We start from the raw sequence: 19602 nt of genomic DNA, 5'->3' as shown, positions 1-19602 counted from the left end.
TTTGTATTCAGGCTTAATAGTTTTCAGGTCACTATTATAACTTTCTAAAAAGGTAAGTCTTCAGGTTTTTCTTGAAATCTGCCACATTTTTGCTATTCTTGACATCGAGTGGAAGGTCGTTGGAGTGTCTCGGTGCAGCATAACTGAACATTCTTCCTCCTATTGCACGATTCACACTAATTTCGAATAGTCAATATGGGTCATCAGCATTGCATTGCTCAAGTAAGATTTTCCATTGTTCAAGGGTAGGCTACTTCTCCCTGAGTAGTATCCATTCGCTGGTGGCTTTTATGCTTAAAGCGAGGATTCCTGACTTCAGTAGAGGGAATCCTGAAACTAGAAATTAAGGTTCCCAAACTAAAGCAAATAGATTAGCTTGTAGAAAGGTTACCTCTTGCATAAAGGTGTTTGTGCAAGCACATCCTTTGTGAGTGGGTGTAACTGAATGTTTATGAACACTCAATCACACCCACTCTCAAAGGATATGCTTTCACAAACACGGATATTGTACAATTATATTTGACAGTGTATTTGGGGCTTAAGATGATAGTCTCACACAACGTGTCAGAACTAAACATCTGCGGTTTTGTGACAAGGGCGAATGAAACTTTCCGATGGAAGATTTTAATGAAAGATTTAGTAAGATATAATTGAGATTTTAGTTGCGGTTACTGTATTTGTCATAGGTGACCATCTGAAGAGATAAATTACTGTTTTGCTAATATGCCTGCAGCATGTCTTTGCCAAGTGTTTGAAAGTGCCTTTTGTCATTGATTTGATTAGTATCTTCGAGGCTATGGCTGAAGTGTTGATGGCGAGTACCTGGGTATAAATGTTGTGCAGAAAATCTGGCTATTCTTACTTTTACTTAGATGGCTGCTTTACCAGTCCCATACAGTAGGGGAATCCCACTCTACAGGACTTCCACTGTCGCTTTACCTTGTTTGTTCAGAGTATTTAAAGATTCATATCACGTATTGTTCATTTACTGATGAATCATCACTGTCATAACTCATGAAATAAGTCGTCAGTTTCCTCTTGAAAGCCTTAATGTCTTCATTTTGAGATTTGAGTAACTTTTATGAATGTCACACCCCCACCAGACGTACATTCTCCAGTATGTGAAAGGTGGAGTGTGGAGGGTGTCATTGTGATCTTTGCCTTGTCCACGTTACATAACAATGTTTCAGATAATGCTTATGTACAAATATTTCTAGTTTATCAATTCTCTAATTTGAATAGTCGTATTACCTACAGATTGTATATTTACATAGCCACAGTTTGACATCCTTAGTAACCATGGTCAGAATTTTCTGCATGTCTTTTCAATTCAGTCATAGGCGTACCATTCTCTAGAATTTACTATGTGGTCACTTGGTTTGTTTAACTTTGTGGAGGTAATACTTTGACACTTGCAAATTACTCTTGGTGGAACGTTTTCCCGAACATTTCCCGCAGACTTTATCATTGTTCAAGATGTCCATACCTCTTGACAGTGGTATCATGTGATCACATGGTACCTATCATGTATGTTGTAAGTACCCCATCGTAACGAAACGTTGTCCCTATTATCATGAATAGCCCTCCGAACGTCAGGATCACATTTTAGCACATAGTTGGTAGTTCCACCTGAAGCATTTTTCTTCAGGACTACAGTACTTATCTTCTCTTCTATATTTTGGAATTGGTCCAGGCAACAATTTATTTGAATCAAAGCATTTACTACATCATTGCATGCACTGCATATAATTTTTGGTTTGTTTTCAGACTTTATTTTTTGTTTCAGTGCCGGCAACCAATGTCTGAATTTTGTTTGCAGCCTCCTCTGATCATTTTGTTTGAAAAGTTTACATTTCCATTCGTAGTTGACCTAGTGTCAAGTATAGGAATGTCTTTAGTACCTGTTCAACCTAGCATTTCTTTCAGTAATTTTAGTTGTATTTGTTGATTCAATTACCAACAGATTTTTTTCCTAAAATTTGGCGGCAAATGTGTTTTTCTGCGTGCGCGCTAAGGTCCGCAAGTTTGTTTAAATAATTCGGAGATTTTCGCGTCTCGTTCGCTCAAGGCTTTTCATCTTAATCACATCTTCCTTATATTTTGATATATATAAATTGGTTTGTCTGGCTTCTCCTACGCAGTGGGGGCATAACCAATCTAGGTTTTTTCGTTCATCATCAGTGATGCCTGTCGCTATATACTGTACACATTTCTTATCATAGAATCTATTATCATATAATCTATTGCAGTCACATCCTATCCATTTTTTTCTGGTCTCCCTCCCTGGTTTTACATAGGAGGCAGAAATAGTTAGGAACAGACAGTGTACTGTTTATCACTTGGGTTTCTCTAAGGTTAATATATTTTCAATGATATTCTGAGAAACTAAAGGCTAAAACACGACTGGGAGTGAGTGTTGAACGGACCTTTGCAAAACACGTCCGCACCTTAGCGGCTTAGCTACTCATTGTCCTCCCACATCACCACCTAAACTTGTCCGACAAGCCTAAATTTGAGTTTTGTCCTTATGGAATCTATGTACGATAAATTTCCAAACCAATGGTATGGTTGTGCTAAAATCTAGGAAATTAAGTTATACGTTTTGAAAATTTCAACTAAGGCTTTGTTAATCTTCATTAGTATAAAATTAGGTAGGAAAGTTATTTCTACAGTAATTTTATTAAAATTGGTAGTCATGTTACACAGCATAATTTTTCCCATAACTTGTTCAATGACCATATATAATCAGTGAGGAAAAGAGAATCTGACAATAAAGGCAGGCAAAACTGTAAGTAATAAATTGTTGTTCTGAAGCTTATTGGTGTTTTAAGGGCAGAGGGGTAGTGGGGTGCTGCTTAATTCAATGTCTCCCAAAAATTCAATTTTAATAGACAATTTTATATCGCGTAAAAGTAAAACAAAATCCGGCATAGCCTGTACGCATGCGGGATGAAGCTGATTACGGGTCTGATTGCCCGCAAGAAAAATAAGGATTGGAGATTGGATATTTTAATGTTAGCAAGATTACTTTTGCCTCTTACCTAAAATTCATAATCCAGTCCAAAATCACTGCTAGAAAATGCTGGATGTATATAGTTTGCGTATCAAACTATATTTTTTCTAAACTTCTTAAGTATAGACTGTATATTTGGTGTTAAACACGATTGCTTTGCAAGAAGTATTTTATGACTGGCTTAAAGTGGTGTATTTTGCCTTGGTCATAAATTTTTAGTTTATTACATATGTAATCCGATTTTAGAAAATGTTTGGCTATCAGTCTAGTGTAATATTTTCCTTAACATCGTTAAAATGTTAAGGCTTCCTCAAGCTGAAAGTACAAGCACTTTGAACAGCTTAGGTACATCATATTACCTTATTCTTAATTTTGAGTTTTATTCAATCATTTATCAGTAAATTGTTAAATGTCGTGTAGCCAAGTGATGACACTGCAATAGTTAAATTGGTTAGTTATTAGAGCAAAGATGTACCTCTTATGTAGGTTCTAAAGTTTTGAATTACGGTATGCAACTCCTAAGACTTTTGAAGTGCTGAATATGTAACCTAGCCTTAAAGTAAATTTTCTTTAATTGCTTTGATAATGTGGATTTACATGGCATATGACAAATCTTGCATAGGTCCTGAAGGAGACAGGGTTTTAGACAGGACTAGGAAAGCAGCTTATGTATAGTACCTCTAGAGAATTAGTAAAATTCCACCCCTTTAAATTTTAATACATAAGGTACTTGCAAAACGTTTGTATTTCATAAATTTTTAAACTGGCAGTTCCCTTAGCTATTGGTACTAGGTTTTCTTCTGGTTAATTTTCCAATGCTTAACTTGTTAGTCCGTCCCATATTGCATCTTATATAATACGCGCGCCTTTTATTTCAGTTTCCGCCATTAGTTTGACCTGATAGCCAGTTTCTGCCTTTAGTTTGACCCGTTGAATATTACTTGCAGGTAAAAGTTATGGGTTGTTTAGCCCACATTAATTTGTCTAATCTAAATACGAAGTTGGTCGAGTTGCCCGACAGTCTTTACTTGTAAAGCTTATGAAATTTTATCCTACCCTACGGTATTCTTTAATGGCGTTTTTATTATGTAGAACCTTTCTTGTTTTCAATTTCTTCAAGCCATCATGAAATTTGAATTTTATCATAGTTCTAAGTGGTGAAACTAATCTTTTCAAATGCAAAGGTGAAGTGAAGGTATGGGCATCTCATTTAGTCTTAGTCAGCTGTGTATAAAAATATCTTTGTACTAGTTTTCAGTGAATGATTTGATAGCTATGCGAGTAGTTAAAATTAATTGGAAATATGCATGAAGTATACAGTATTAATAGCTAACATGTTTAGTTTTATATAAAGAAAATTAAATTCAAGTCTTGGACATATATTTGCATTAATTTTTTGTTAATTTTTATTTACTTTTCCTTCTGAGTAACTTTAATGCAGTTGGGAAAAGTATTTTTTTCTAAAGCCAGAGCTCTGTTCATACACTGACTCATCAGGAAGTATTCTTCCATGAACACGCTTGAATACAGAAAGATTGAAATCTTGTAGATACTAATTATTTCACCAGTTTCTTAGTGTCCATTTTGTTACGATACATGGCTGCTTCCCTTACCCAGGCTTTTGGTTGCTCCAACTAGGATAGTTTTGTATTTTATGGAAGGTGAATGGTGATTTTGTTTGATAGCTGTTGCCTACTTCGACTCAAATTTTCTCATCCAAATATATTTTCTTTTTGAGAGTTTGTCTATCCTACAGATGTAAATTTAAAATATTTTGACAATCTCTGTTGAATCTCTCTTAATCTGGTATGTCTTTGCAGGGGTTTAAAGATTCTTCTAATTCAGGAGGAAATGGGAGACCAATTGATATTTTGAAGACAACGTTACTATTGACTGTGATGGAACCAAACATCTGATGAATTGCATGGAATTTAAAAGGTAAATTTAATCATATTTTAAGAGTTCCACGTTATAATGTATAAATTCATTGCCTCCAATATTACCGTAGTTGATTTAAAAATGGGCGACTTTAAAAGTATCAGAAGCATAGCTTCTATGGTGTTGCTTATAAGCTTGGAATTTCCCTATTTTGAGCAAAAGCCTCAGACTGCCAGGAGACTTGATGAACTTGCACATTACTTTGTCTTAATAATACTTTCAAAGAAACAGATCATTGGATATAGTTTCCTAGAATTCCTAGTATTTTGGAATTCCATGGAAAACCAAGGACAAGATTGGGATCGAATTCATTCGGTTCCCAGTAAAGAGCCAGAAGGCCTCATTAAAGGGTAACTGCTTCTGGCAACCAGCCGCGCTAAGATGCACATAGCCTGCTGGAAATAGAAGAATGCAAAGAGACAGCATGATCACTAATAGAGCAGTACTAGGTACTGATCTTAATAGCGGAAGCAGCTTATCTGTTTGCGATATAGGGCTATCCTAGTCTTATGATAGCTACAGTAAGGGGGTGCAAGTATTCTTGACGCCTCCGGGGCATCCGGCAAGCCGCCGGCATGCCGGAGCTCGCTCCAGCATAGGTTCTGGCATTAGAACAGACGATTTTCAAAAGTCAGTTAAATACCAGGATGGCGGCCGCCGGCACAACGGCGGCACGCCGGCAGGAAGCGGCGGCTCCGGCAGTCGGAGGATGCCAGGTTGGTGACTGGGATAAGGATGGTAAAGGCAGTATCGGGTTGCCGGCAGTATATGCCGGCACTCCGGTGATCGACCGGCAAGCGGACGATTAGATAGGAGTAGGAGAGCCGCCGGTGGTAGCCGGCGGCAGCCGGCAGTCCCTCGGTACACGGGGGGCTGGCGGCAAGGGTAGGGAAGTCACCAAATAGGAGGCAGGTATTGCCGACAGTAGAGGCGGCAAGAGACCGGCACCCAGATAGAAAGAGAGACAGGGGGAGGGGGGAAGGGATGCAGGAAGTACCGTCAGGGTTCCAGACATCCCTCCCCCTCCCTGAGAGGGTGTACCCATGATAGAGGCATGCTCTAACATCCATGAGCAGGGGTCACTAGGGACCGGGAGCTAGGTAGCCCAAGGGAGGGCTAGGGAACACCCAAGAGGGGGGGGGGGGGAGACTCCCATATGCAGAACTATACTAGTAACTAACCTTATAGGACACTATGAGGGTATATGTACCAGAGTGGACTGCACAAGGAAGCTCGGGTAGCCCTACTCTTCCACCCTAAGGAGGAGTTGTAGGACAGGGGACAGATGAGTATAAACTAACCTAAGCATAGGCTAGGCTATACAAGAGATAGGTGGGGAGGGAGAAGAGAGAAGTCTTCCCAGGAAGGGTTTCTGTACCAGAGCGGCCACTAAGGGAAGGGAGGACACTCCCTAACCTAAGATCAGGCTGATCGGCTAAAACGGTGCAAGAGTACCGTTTTAGCATGGAACAGAGAAACCTTCCTAACCCGACCTAGAACAGGGCTAAAAGTCCTGAACTAGGCAAGGAAGAAGACATATCGCTATCGCAGGAAAGTCATAGACTATCCTAGCCATAGAGGTAGGCTAGCCTAACCTCACTCTCAGACGCAGCCCTAAAGGGGGTTCATTCCTTTAGGGAGGACAGAGAGGCGATATATACTCTATTAGACAATTAATCCCTTAACTCAGAAAAGGGATCAAGGCTAAATAGAGGGAATGCCAAGGCAGGGGATGAAGGAAGCATATAGGGGTCCTAATATTAGGTTAGGCTAGAAAGAATCACTGACTAGCCTATCCCCTATATGGTCCCTGAAGGCGAAAACATTTGCATCACTGTCAAAAGTATTGTAAAATAATAATGCCACTATCTTCATAACTTAGTCTAGGATCACTAATAAATCATGCATGAACACTTGTATGTAGGCTCCTGGCCTGGGGGCTATAGTAGCCGACTGGTATGAGGTCAATCGATGACCGATAAAAAGCGTCTAAACACGATATAAAAGTTCCTAGCTATGAAGACTAAATAAACTAATGTATTCGATTAGTATATAATGCCGGAAGCGTTGTTGTGGCTAACTAAATAAGACATGCAAAACAACAACGACGCCATAAAATGGCGGGTCCGGTAGAGGCACAGCTCTGCCACAAAACATCAATTATTTCGCAAAATAATATTTACTTTACGGCCAGAGCTTAATTAAACAATACTGGAACCTTGTACTCAACTTTCCAGAAGAAGGCGAGGCTGAAGGTAACGACATAGCGAAGATGCAAAGCGATAAAGATAACACAAGGGAAAATCCGTCTAAGTAGGGCAGCTACTAAACAAAGGATAAAGACGGGCGTGACGTCATTAGAGCAATGGCGTCCGTTTGTTTACGTCTCGAGTATCAGTAGTAGCCACGAGTGAGATTAGCTGTGGAACGGCTCCCAGCTATTCTCAGCCCTTACACACCGAAGCATTAACTCTGTTCGGGGTGGAGATAGCTATGTGGCACGTTCAGACATGCGTGTCCCCTGTTGTATTACGATGTCTTAAAGGGAAACCTTTGAGATACTCGCTCCAGAAGTTAGAATTCTGTGATAACCTGTGGTTAAATTCTCTGGGAATATCTTAGTAGTCTTATACCCAAGGAAGCTACCAAACAGGAACCCTCCATCAGGACGCCATGGCTTGAGCCCAAAAATAGATTTTTCGCTTCGCTCAAAATCCGTTTTTTGTGCAACTATAGAATTGATATAGGAATAATTTGAGGTTTTGAAAATAACTCGTAATGCAGAATTTTCTGTTATTGTTCCGAAGAATTGTAGTGGCTTTTATGGGCTCAAGTCATGACGTCCTGATGGAAGGTTCCTTAGGTAGCTTCCCAAGGGTATATGACTACAGTGATATTCCCAGAGAATCAAACCAAAGGTTTCACAGAATTCTAACTTCTGGCGCGAGTACCCTTAAGATTACACTCAAGGGTATCTTATATAATCGGGACGTATTCTTGACACGCCACATGGCAATCTGCACCCCGAATAGCCTTAACGCTTTGAGGGGGATACGTGGCAGAATTAGAAGGGTAGCCGCAATAGAGGTTACCCTGGTTCCCCTACTACTATCGTATCATAACCGCGCCAACTCCCTCTGGCGGTTATTCCTTTTTTGTAGAGACTCGCTATGGTGGTGTTCCCTGTTGATCTGACATTTTCAATCGATTTCTAGGAATCTTTATGCTTTCTACGACTTCTTTCTCCATCCAGAAAGTTGAGTATTTATTCTTTATGTATTTTAGTTCCAGCCTCACAATGTATTAGTGTAATTATTGTTTGGATCTACGCCGGTCACCGGTGTCGCCATCGTTCATTGGGCATGTGTTTAGTTAGCAGAACGACATTCCCGGTTTTAAAAGCATTAATTGTTATTATGAAGCTATTTAGGCATTTTATATTGTAAAGAGATATGCATAATTTTCCCTTTTTGTGTCGATCGTATGTCAGTTTTGGTGATTTTGGGTAAAACAGATCTCGCCTTGTCTAGGTATCCCAACCTAGACAACATATACTTTCGACATTTCCCCGGTTACCCTTGTGTTTCGGTTATCATTCTTTGGAGATTGATATCTCCTGGAATTATATTAGCCGTTACTAGTCTCTAATAGAGATTTATGGGTAATCTCTCTTCCCTCTGAGAGTAGCCTTAGGCTACAACTCTGCGTCGGGTTTGAATTTAGAATTCAGGCATGACTAGCCTAGTTTTTCTGTCTCATCCCTTAACAGCAGATGGCAAGTTTTGTCGGCAGTCGGTCGGCATGGTGATAGCATTCCCCTGCCAGCTGAGCTGCCGGCATGGGAGGCTAGCCCTCCCTAGATTACACCTGAAGTGGTTGCATGATGCCGCCACCTTCTCCCTGTGGTCTATTAGACTAGTCCTATGCTCGCAGACCCTAGGCTGTAGAGTAGTATACTCTTGTGGCCTAGGATGGCGCCGGCATTGTAACTCTGTTCCTCCCTTGTTGAGAGGAACGGTATGGACTGCCGTCCCCTTAACTTTATTAGCACCTCCTTAGCTGGAGAATAGAAGATTCTCCTACCGCTTGGGGTTGTGCCAGTACTGAAGTGTTTCTTCAAGGTGTGTAGGTAAGGCAACATTGCCGGCCCCTCCCATACCTCATATAGGACCCTTCCCCCCCCCCCCGTTCTTTTACGATGGCCGAGCCATTCTTTCCTGAGCCGGCGTCCTGCAACCTTACCATTGCCGGTGGGTTGCCGGAGCCGGCCAGACCCCCTCTCCTCAGCTGACGGCTTCCGGCGGCCATGACGGCTGTGGGTGGGAGGTCCCTTTTGTCAAGGTTCTCCAGTTCTCCCTTGAACTGCTGGCCACAACTTCTGTTGTCGGTGTGTTGCTCTGGCCGGCAGTAGACCGGCACAGATAGGTACCGACTCAGTCGGTAGCATGCCGACTGTACTAGTGCTGCCGGAGGCTGGCCTACAGTGGTAAGCCGGCAATAGTACTGTGGCTAGATGGAAGCCTGAATGTTACATTCTCCCCTTCCATTTGAACCTTATCGGAGAAAGGCAGTAAAATTGGACTTTTACATCCTTATTACTGTATACACAGTAATAGATAGCCTTCACTCCATGCTTTCTCTCTTAACTAGCATGCTAGATGCTCCGGCAAGAGCTAGCTAATCTGGCAACATGCTGACTGAACTATAGTATATGTCTATAAAGGTAGTAAGTATATTTGCAGTTTAGTATATACGGCAGATGGAAAATTAACGTATATATTATACTAGTAGTTATTTCCAATATATCTTGGGTATCCCTGCCCAGGTATTTGCTGAACCCAATCCTATCTTGATAGAATATAATTTCGTCAATATTCTGATTTGAAATCGGTTTCCTACCCTACAATATTAAATTTCCTAAAGGGCTTGTGGTGTGACACCTCTAACCCTTAAAGGGGAGAGCCCCTATCCCTGAGTTTCCCTGATCAGGAAACTCCCAGATTTAATATTGTAAGGGAGGTCACAGCTAATAGATTGGTTGGGATACACAAATGTCTTTTATCTTTTTTAATCAACATATCTTGGGTACCCTTGTGCGAGCTTCTGCTGGTACCGCTCCTATATCGAAAGAATGGCATTCCTTCGATACTCTGATTGTGAAATTAGTCCTCCTTACTTCACAGTATTAAGTATAAGGGGGGACAATGCTTTGTACACTTCCTTACACCTAGGTGTTTGACCCCCTTTTTAACCGGGAATTCCCCAGTTGGAGGAATTTCCTTATCTTAATACCGAGGGGAGGTAACAGCATTGGCTCGCAGGTGATACACGGGTTTGTCTCCCACTATCTCTTTATAGCTTTCTGTCCTTAGCTATTTTTGTCAAAAGATGATTTTTGCAAATTGTTTATCAGTGTGATAATTGAATACTCCTTTCCTTACAGGAGGGACACCAGATGATGCATCGCAGTCTTTTCCAGTCATAAGAGTGAGTATTTTCACGGACATAATACATGCAGGTTCATGCCCCCAGCAATATTATTTCCAAATCCCCAACCCCGTCTGTGACCCTCTGACCTGTAAGTAGGCCAGACCTTACTGTCGAAGGTCTCGAAAAACCCAAGTTAATAGAATCTAGTTTACAGCTCTTAACATTTACACATTTGGGTGTGAGATTTCTAAAATCTCTCCGAAACCATACCTACCTATTTTACAGCTTCCTAAAGGACATCCCTATCAATCCTTTCTCCACTCCAGTTTGAGGAGAGGTAGTGAGGATGGGGGTAAAACCCCCCCCCCTCGCTGCCAGTGCATACACGATGGCAGTCTCAAGCCGTCGAACTACGGTTGGTTTGGTTTCAGAATTTATCACAAGAATGCGGTTCAGTTGCGAACTTGCAAAAATTTGGAAACTCTACGGAAATTGAACCAAAGATTTCACATGTTCATTGCGATAACTGGCAATTTAGTGTTCCTTTTAAAGGTTTTAAGGTCTTCAAGCTCCCCCAAACCCCCCAACCTTACCTCACAAGGATGGTAAGGTTGCAGATACTAACGGCACTAATGAATCTGAGCAAGACTCTAACCCCCGACTGGCAAACACCAGGCAGACACGTTACAATCAGGCCACACCTTGTGGTGATAACGACGGCGGTCATTGATTCACTGTCACATCTGACTCCGCCACCGAGGGCCGGCAGTGTGCCCCCTTGGTCACCGCCCAGTCAATAGCCGAGTTGGTATGCCTTCAATCGGCAGCCCGCCGATAACCGGCGGACTGCCGACAGCCCGAGGGGTCGCCAATGGTTCAGAGGGCTGCTGACTATGCGTATAGTTTTCACCACTACCCAGTCACATCGAATACTGGCTAGGATGGTGTGACTTCTGTCAGCGACCCGCTGACAGCCGACAAGTCGCTGACATGCCGTATAACTGCTAGCCATATTGGTACTGAAGTACTGTGCCAGTTAACTTACCCCCAAGTACTAACCTTGACGGTAATATGCCAGTTGTATAGGTGTATACAATACCCTGTACATCGGTAGTATAGGACCATATCAGACAGAAATATTTGGTACATAACCATACAATAGAATGGTTTTCCAGTACGCTGTGCTTCTGAGCACAATCTCTTGCTGAGACTACCTGATTTGGGGGACACACTTCCTCCCCCTTTTTTCCTTACGCTGACTCTTCATCAGCCTCTTTGATTCTCGTTATTAATTCCCTGGATGTAGGTGCTGCTTATGCTACTCTATCCTTATGGGCTAGAATCTTCCATCGGGCCCTTCTTAAAAAGGGGATGCCCTAGAATCAATAATTAGGAGGGCAGCAGCAGTTGGCTGGAAGGATTCACACACATGTCTCTCCTATTTTCCAGCATACTTATCCTAAGCTTTATACAATAGAAAGGAATCTTCTATTACAGTGAAACACTGAGAAGCTGATATAGACAAGCGGTCAGGTATGACCTAAAAGGAGGACGGGAAGGTTTCTTAGTTCTCCTTGGGATGTTGAACAGCATCCCACAGTTACAATGACAGTTGTTCCACAGACGGTCAGACATTTACACCTTCTGATCATGCGAAGCAAACAGACGCTTCTGGTAGGAGGGAAGTTCCTCCTGGATCGCTGGACCTTTGATCCTTGGGTCCAAGGCCTAACCAAGATGAGACTAGAATGGAAATGGACATACTTCCACCATCCTTTCCTCAACTCTTCCTACATTCCAAATCCCCTGGAAGGGTGTACCTTAGAGCTCTAGAGCATACTAGCGGTAAGGAAAGTAGAGTCCATCGATTTCCAAGGAAGGCTGTTTAGTGTTCACGTGAAGGACTCGAGAAAAGTCATTCTGGATTTGGCGCCAGGCGCCACTCAAGTTCCAAAAACGGCAAGTTCAGAATGTTAATCCTTCTGAACATAAGGACCTTATTCAGTAAGGGGTGTTGACAGTCTGGCCAGACCTGAAAGATGTCTATCGGCAACTTCGTCAGTCACCCCCTCCCCTCCTACCTAGGATCCAAGTTACAGAAGATAACATATATCCTAGACAAGATTCTCGTCGGACTAGATTGTCCTAGGATCATCACGGAATTAGCACATAGTCAAGTGAAACCAAGCCTAGAAAGAGTTCAGGCAACAATGGCCCTGGATGACAGGCTGGGGTGGGCAGCACCCGAAACTACTATGAGCATCCATGGAGATGATCCGGCCCCGGAACATCGGGGATGCAAAATAACTTCAAGAAGTCTCGATTCTCTCCTGCTAAGGGGCTTCAATGTTTTTAAAATATCATTGAAACCTGTGGTCACCCTAACGCTCCTTTCCCTTGGGGATGTAAAAGGAGATCGCAAGGTCTGTCAAGAGAGTATTGTAATCAGTCAGGATTCCATGACGCTGACAGGGAGGAGTTTTGAACTCTCTCCAGTTCACGATAATGACAGACCCAGTGCTATGTGCACAGCTGTAAGATGCGTTAAGAGGCTGGAAAAGATACGCATCAAACGCTCGAAGAGATCTAATTGGACCAATGATGGTCATACCCTCTTCGCTTACCCTACAATGACCAAAGGCCACGGGCCCATAGGACATTTTAGCCCTGTAATGGTTGGAGAGAAACACTCCACCTAGATCAGACCACCTCAGGCTGATCTGGGGCATCGAAGCGATAATGAGGCGTCGAAACTGTCGAGGATAAAGGACATCTCATTTCATTAGGGAATGTTAGCCATCCCTTCCTTAAGGGAATGGCGCCTATCAGCAGCTCGTTTATAAATGATCTGCAAGGTGGCAGCGGATGCTCTTCTCGAGTTCAACCCAATAGAGTTGGAATGGTACACGGACGCAGACCCATTCCCTCCCAGATGGGAAAAAGTCCCCGAGCTGCAGATTGTTCTCTTCATCTCGAGCGTCAAGATACTATCTCGATATATAGCCCCATACGAGGATCCTCTAGTGGAGATAAGACATCATGTCTCTAGAATAGAAGTGATGGACTTAGAAATTCCTGTTCAGCCCATCAAATTTCCTCCGGAAGGCCCTCTACATGCTGAGACCCTTCCAGGGAAGAGGGGCTCTGTTGGCTCCCAGGTAGCCCAAGAACACCCCGTTCCCTGTAATGAAGAAATTGAGGCTGAGGCTGGTCCTAGCTATGCACCTAGGATTATCCAGGAGTTTCAGAAGTTTTCTGCCTTTTATTTATCACAGTACACTTGATCTCTTCATCTTATGAATTCCTTGCCCTTAACGGTTAGGAAAACGACTGGGATCTCAAAAGGCAAAATAGAATTCCTTGAAGAATAAAAGTCTAGTAAACTAGAAGACAATAAAAGTCTTCTTGGGAAAAGTAAGTTGCCTTGTAAAGCAATAGGGACCGAAAGCAATCTCATGATCTTCTGCCTGTCCTTCTCTGTCCACCCCTATATTCAAGGTCTGGCGGCCAACAGCACGATGTCCTTTGAGAAAGGAGGCAGCGTATCCTTGGATACTATGAGAAGTCTAGGTCTTCGGCCTTGTCCCCATATAAACCCTTGAGTAAGCACCAAGGGTAGGGCCGACTTTGCGAGAGAGGTCACTTGATTGGATCTTTGGATCCATGGACCAATATCTGTGCAAGTCAGCCCCGACTAGACCTCATCTATATGCCTTTAAATGGATCTGACGAATGAAATCTTTAATGAGATTCTGAAAACGTGCAGGCTTAGGCCTGCAGCGCCACTAAAGCCCATCTCATGGTCTTTGGACAAGGACCTACATTATGCCTCACCTGTGAACAATGAGGGTTGTTCCCTATAGCTATAGCCTCTGGGGCTAGTGTTAGTGAAATAGTAGCCCTATCTGGGGATGAGGGCCACATTAAGTGGGAGAACTGCATCAATCTCCTGATCCAACCTTTCTCACTAAGGACGACCTACCCACTAAGAGGTGGGGTTCCTGGAGAATCTGCCCTCTGAAGGAAGATCTCTCTCTAGGTCTGCTAGAGTGTCTAAGGTCTATCTTCAAAGAACTTTAGACTAAAGGAGAAACTGCTCTTTACAGAAGAAGACTTTGGATCAAACTACCTATAACTGAGGGCGAAGCTCACCTACCTTATTCGCGGAGCGGATCCTGACAGTACTCCTGCAGATAAAGATCCGAGAAAAGTTGCTTCATCACTGAACCTTTCTGTGTGTGGACTTAAGCCTCTTCGCTCGTTTACTGATCGGAGGTTGTCCAGTGTGTCTTACAGACACCATGCTAAGCAAGTCTATGGATTGAAGCATTGTGGTGGCGGCAGGTGCTATTTTGGACCCTGTCGTCTAGCTCTGCGATGAACAGTAAATTGATTGAGACTATCAATTAAAAGAAGGGGTCAGCATTTTTTGTTTGACCTCCCTTTGAATAGGTGTTGCAATGGTAACACCAAATCTGTAAAGAATCTCAGTTGTGAAATTATAGATACCAATAGTGCCGTGTACACATAGTACAGTGTTGTTAGACTATTTCATGAACAGAAATTATAAAGAAAAGTCTTGTTAAAAGAGCTTTTCTTTGGTCTGAGAGTGGCACTCATCAAATTTCCCCTTTCAAAAAAGGGAACATTAATTTCTGTTTGTCTCTTGTATAATTTCCTTATGCTACATTCATTTAGCATGTAGTCATTTATTAGAAATAAATGTCTATTAAGATGCAGTTGCGTCCTAATTCGCCCAACAATTGCATGTTTAAGAGGCCAGAGTTCCTTGACTTACTCATGTAAGTATTTCTCATATCATTGTATGCTTACAAACAACGGATGAGGACGCTGATATTGGTTCCGCAATATATAAAAGCCTTGAGACAGTTTGTATTCTCAGTGTATACTTATGTTTGTTCATACAATATATGCTACCTTGAAGCCCCTATTCTAACGTCTAAAAATGACACTTCCCTGCAGGGGGCAGGAAGCACTAACATGTTATGCTTAGTGATAATGACGGATAACGGTAACTTAATTTGTCTCAATTGGCCCTTTTGGCCATAGAAATATTGTCCCAAGCTTAAGGCACTGATGAAAATCCAGATACATTCTCTGGTATGCTTCCATCAGGACGTCATGGCTTGAGCCCAAAAAACGGATTTTGAGCGAAGCGAAAAATCTATTTTTGGGTGAGATGGCCATGACATCCTGATGGACCCATCCTTCTTTTCTATGAAAAGATCTTCACGGTTTCCCTCCCTGAACTACTGTGTCTGTAGCACCATGCTCAACGCTACAAGGAATGACCGCCAGAGGGAGTTGGCGCGGTTATGATACGATAGTAGTAGGGGAACCAGGGTAACCTCTATTGCGGCTACCCTTCTAATTCTACCAAGTATCCCCCTTGAAGCGTAAAGGCTATTCGGGGTGCAGATTGCCATGTGGCGTGTCAAGAATACGTCCCCTGATTATATACGATACCCTTGAGAGTAATCTTAAGGGTACTCGCGCCAGAAGTTATTCTGTGAAACCTATGGTTTGATTCTCTGGGAATATCACTGTAGTCATATATACCCTTGGGAAGCTAGCTACCCAAGGAACCTTCCATCAGGACGTCATGGCCATCTCACCCAAAAATAGATTTTTCGCTTCGCTCAAAATTTGTTTGCTGAAATTGATTGGTGAAAGTTAATAACTTTTTTGTTGATCTTGACTAATGTATTTAGGCTAAACTGTATAAAATGGAGAGTTTTACCATACTGCATCAAACTATTGCACGATGCTGACTTTTGTTACTTAATTAACATAAATGATCCTTGCAAACTTAGATGGGATGGGGTGAAGTAGGCTGGTGTAGAGCATACTGTAATTGGGTCAACCTGACTGATGAATGATTTTAAGTTGTGATTAATGAAATTGTCACTTAAGGTAATTTCCCCATAGGCTAAAATGTGGAAATTATTGTAATTTAACTTATTTTAGGGGGGACCCCTCCTAGCTGTTATGGAATGTTATTCAGAACAGTTTTAGTACTGGTGCCAGTGAGAGCCTATTTTGTTTTCCAGGGTGGGTTTTTGTACATCGCCTCCTGAATTGCAGACGGTAATTGATGTGAAGCTATCCAGAGGTATTAGAACATTTTAGTTTGAAGACATTTCACCATGGTTCATGGAAAATTTATTTCTTTTGAAGAAAGAAGTTCCACAATGTCAAGATTGTTAGATATTGAAATAAACTAGTACATTAACGAAGTAGCAGGTGGTTATTTTTATCCTTTTCTCAGGTACTGGGCTAGTATGTCTTGATTGTTGGCAGAGAATTTAAGATACAGGGCTTGCAGGAATGTTTTTCTCTTAATTCCTATGAAATGGATCTATTGAAAAGTATAGTACTGTTGAAATTAAAGGTAAGAAGTATTAATAATTTTAGATTTCCCTTTTGGAAGTTATGGGGCCTGATAACTGCAATTGAGCATGGTTATAGCGATTGAAAGTGCCTTGAATAAACTAAAGGCTATATGACATTAACTGCAGGCAATATGAAATGAAAACAGTTCTGCATTCTTTTTAGATATTTTAATTATTTTTGTGTAGCTTGTACACTGGTTATAATCCTGCTGCCAATAATTTAACTGTTTTGTATTGTATCCAAAGGCTAAAAGGGTTAGCAAAATTCATGCTGCTACTATGTATTCCAAATGTTTTAATAAGCAAAGTTGGAACTTACCTTAAAAATTTATGCTATATACTTTAGGTAGCCTATATGTCAAGGAATGAGGAGCTTGATTATTAATGAAAGATTAACAAATAGATAATAGCATGAATATTGATGACTGGACTAGCAAAGTTTTCTGCATCGAGACCAGGCAATATATCACCTTGTAAGGTTTACATCAAACTACTTTTATATCACCCTAGGTAAAGCTAGTTACAAAATACCAAGCACTCAACATTTACAGTACCTTGATTCTAACTTGCGTTGTTATAGTTTTGTTGAATCTTCTTTTAAAGACATTTGACAGGAGTTTTTATCGGCCTGTCTCGTAAGAAGCAGGAATTTCAAAAATTTTTTACTTATGATTTAATTATACCTCTGAAGGGGTTAATGGTTTTTACCAAGCCACAAGTAGCTTGGCTAACAAATCGCCACTTTAGGATTGCACTTCTCGAAATGTGATTTTTTGACCTGTATATTTTATATTGAGTACAGGATAGATAAGTGAAGCAAACTACGGCACTGTAATATTACTTGTAAATGCTTCATCCACTACTGTAACGTGGGTTAGTTGATTGAAGGATAATTGTTATAAATGTTAAAACCACTTACCTCAAGACAATTATTTTGTAAAAAAAAAAAAAAATGCAAAATCATGTTTGATATAGAGGTTTCTATGAATTTTAACCACTACATACCATCTGATTTAGTTGTCTTTGATGGATGAAGCTCTCAGAAAACTGATTTGGATAGTTATGCAATGTTCCGTTTTTTTTTTCTTTGTAAATAGTGCAACTATCAATGCTGTTATTAAGTTTTCTCTTGTAGTTTCCCTGAAATGAATATATTAAAAGCTTGGCTATAATCCTAGTCAGAAAAAAAAAAAAGATGCTGTAAGCCCAAGGGCTCAAACTACGTGATACTCTCTTTGGACACATGGTTTCCTTGAAATTGTCATAAAAAGTAAAGAACACTGTGAAATATTGATTTTATGTTGATATAAAAGCTATTTTCTTTACGTAGACTTTAATTGCTGTTAAGGGTTTGTCTAATAGAATTTAGGCATGTGGCCTGTTGCTGGGTCGGAGAGGCCATTTGGTGCCGAGGTGTAGCAATGGGGGAAAACCTAGCAGTAATGTAGCAAAGATGAAAGGGAGTAGAAGCGGTGGTAAATTATATTGCTATAAAGTGGGTGCAGCTAGGCCAGAGGTGTTCTTTGAACACTCATTTGCATGAGATGGGCACATGGCAAAAACCACATCTGGATAAACTTTTCTTGTCATAATTAATTCAAAAGATCTATTAATGCTGAACTGTTTTCTCCTTTGTGGTTTTTTCCCCGTGGTGTTCATAGTATGTGGAGAAACAATCATTGATTTTCTGTGCATCGAACAAAACTGACCCGATTATGAATATTCTCAATGTACTGTATTCTTATTGTAGCATTTTCCCAATTTTCTGATTGTTTGCCGTTTTGTTTTAGTCCATTCCATGATGCACGATTCTCCAGATTGCCCTAATGCATGAGTTGTGTTGATCCTGGCGGTTCCACTTTGATACTTGTAGGTGTTCCTTTTACTTTGGATAGATATTTGTAGGTGTCCCCTTTTCTTTGGATCGATTTGAAAAAGTTGACAGTTTGGGAAGGTGGGCAGGTAGAAGGGCCCTAAAGGAAAATGTAGAGAAAAAGATGAAAGGTGCTGTGTCCAAAGGTGTTATTGTACTGTACTACAAAAGAATTTACAGACTTGTAGGCCTTTTAATTATTTTAATCAATTTAGTAGCATTCATGAGTATCTATTGGGAACCATATAATTTAGTGACATGATTACTATTATACTGTCTGAATTAGGTAAATTTTGAAGTTTGACAGGACTGGATTTTGTTATACTGTATTCAGTTATTGGGTCCTTTGACTGGCTAGATAGTGCTACATTACCTCTCTGATTATGGCTAAGTTTTTCCCGTTGCCTACATGTTTTTTATATTACTCATAAGCATTCCTTTTCAAGACCATCCTTGCTGTTCTCGCTTCAGTTGAAGTGGCTATCGTAAAGGGTACTTAGTCTTGCATAGGGTGTCGGCTGTGCTATGTTGACTAATTTTATTCAACATCTAATCTTTATTGTATGGGTAGTTTCTCTTTATATACATATTTCTGTACGGTACTTATTGTTTATCAAGTTTATGATTAATTTTTCTCATTGCATTTAATTCTCCTGCTGTCTGGGACCACCAAGTCCTAGATTTTGCTAGTGTTCTGTACAGTATTGCCATATTTGTGAACTGTTTGGTATTCTTTTATGATCAGGAACTTGGTTTCTCAAAAAAGGTGCCTATCTGAGCTTATTCCAATTTTTAAGAAAACACTATATTTGAAATGGGATACTATTTTATGGACAAAATACAAATGATGAAAAGGCCCCTTTTGAACTTGTTGGCAATTTAAACACTCCCCATAGGAAGTGGTCAAATTCTGTTAATACTACTGATCACCATGG

The 19602-nt window shown here is 41.0% G+C and overlaps 1 long non-coding RNA gene across 4 annotated transcripts in view; it reads left to right on the top strand.

Annotated features, from left to right (window-relative positions):
- The window catches only part of LOC137658538 (uncharacterized), a 31660-nt gene extending 15019 nt beyond the window's left edge, over positions 1-16641 (top strand). For 2 of the 4 annotated variants that reach the window (XR_011047359.1, XR_011047361.1), the window contains exons 2-3: positions 4834-4951; positions 16453-16641. This is a non-coding gene — a long non-coding RNA (uncharacterized lncRNA). Of the gene's footprint in view, positions 1-614; positions 640-3936; positions 3961-4833; positions 4952-16452 lie in introns of those variants that run through there. The other 2 variants (XR_011047360.1, XR_011047362.1) reach the window with 2 other exon arrangements.
- Positions 16642-19602: the final 2961 nt, after the last annotated feature.

This window comes from Palaemon carinicauda, chromosome 19 (genome assembly GCF_036898095.1).
Source record: "Palaemon carinicauda isolate YSFRI2023 chromosome 19, ASM3689809v2, whole genome shotgun sequence".
NCBI lineage: Eukaryota > Metazoa > Arthropoda > Malacostraca > Decapoda > Palaemonidae > Palaemon > Palaemon carinicauda.
This window is presented reverse-complemented; position numbering and strand designations above follow the sequence as displayed.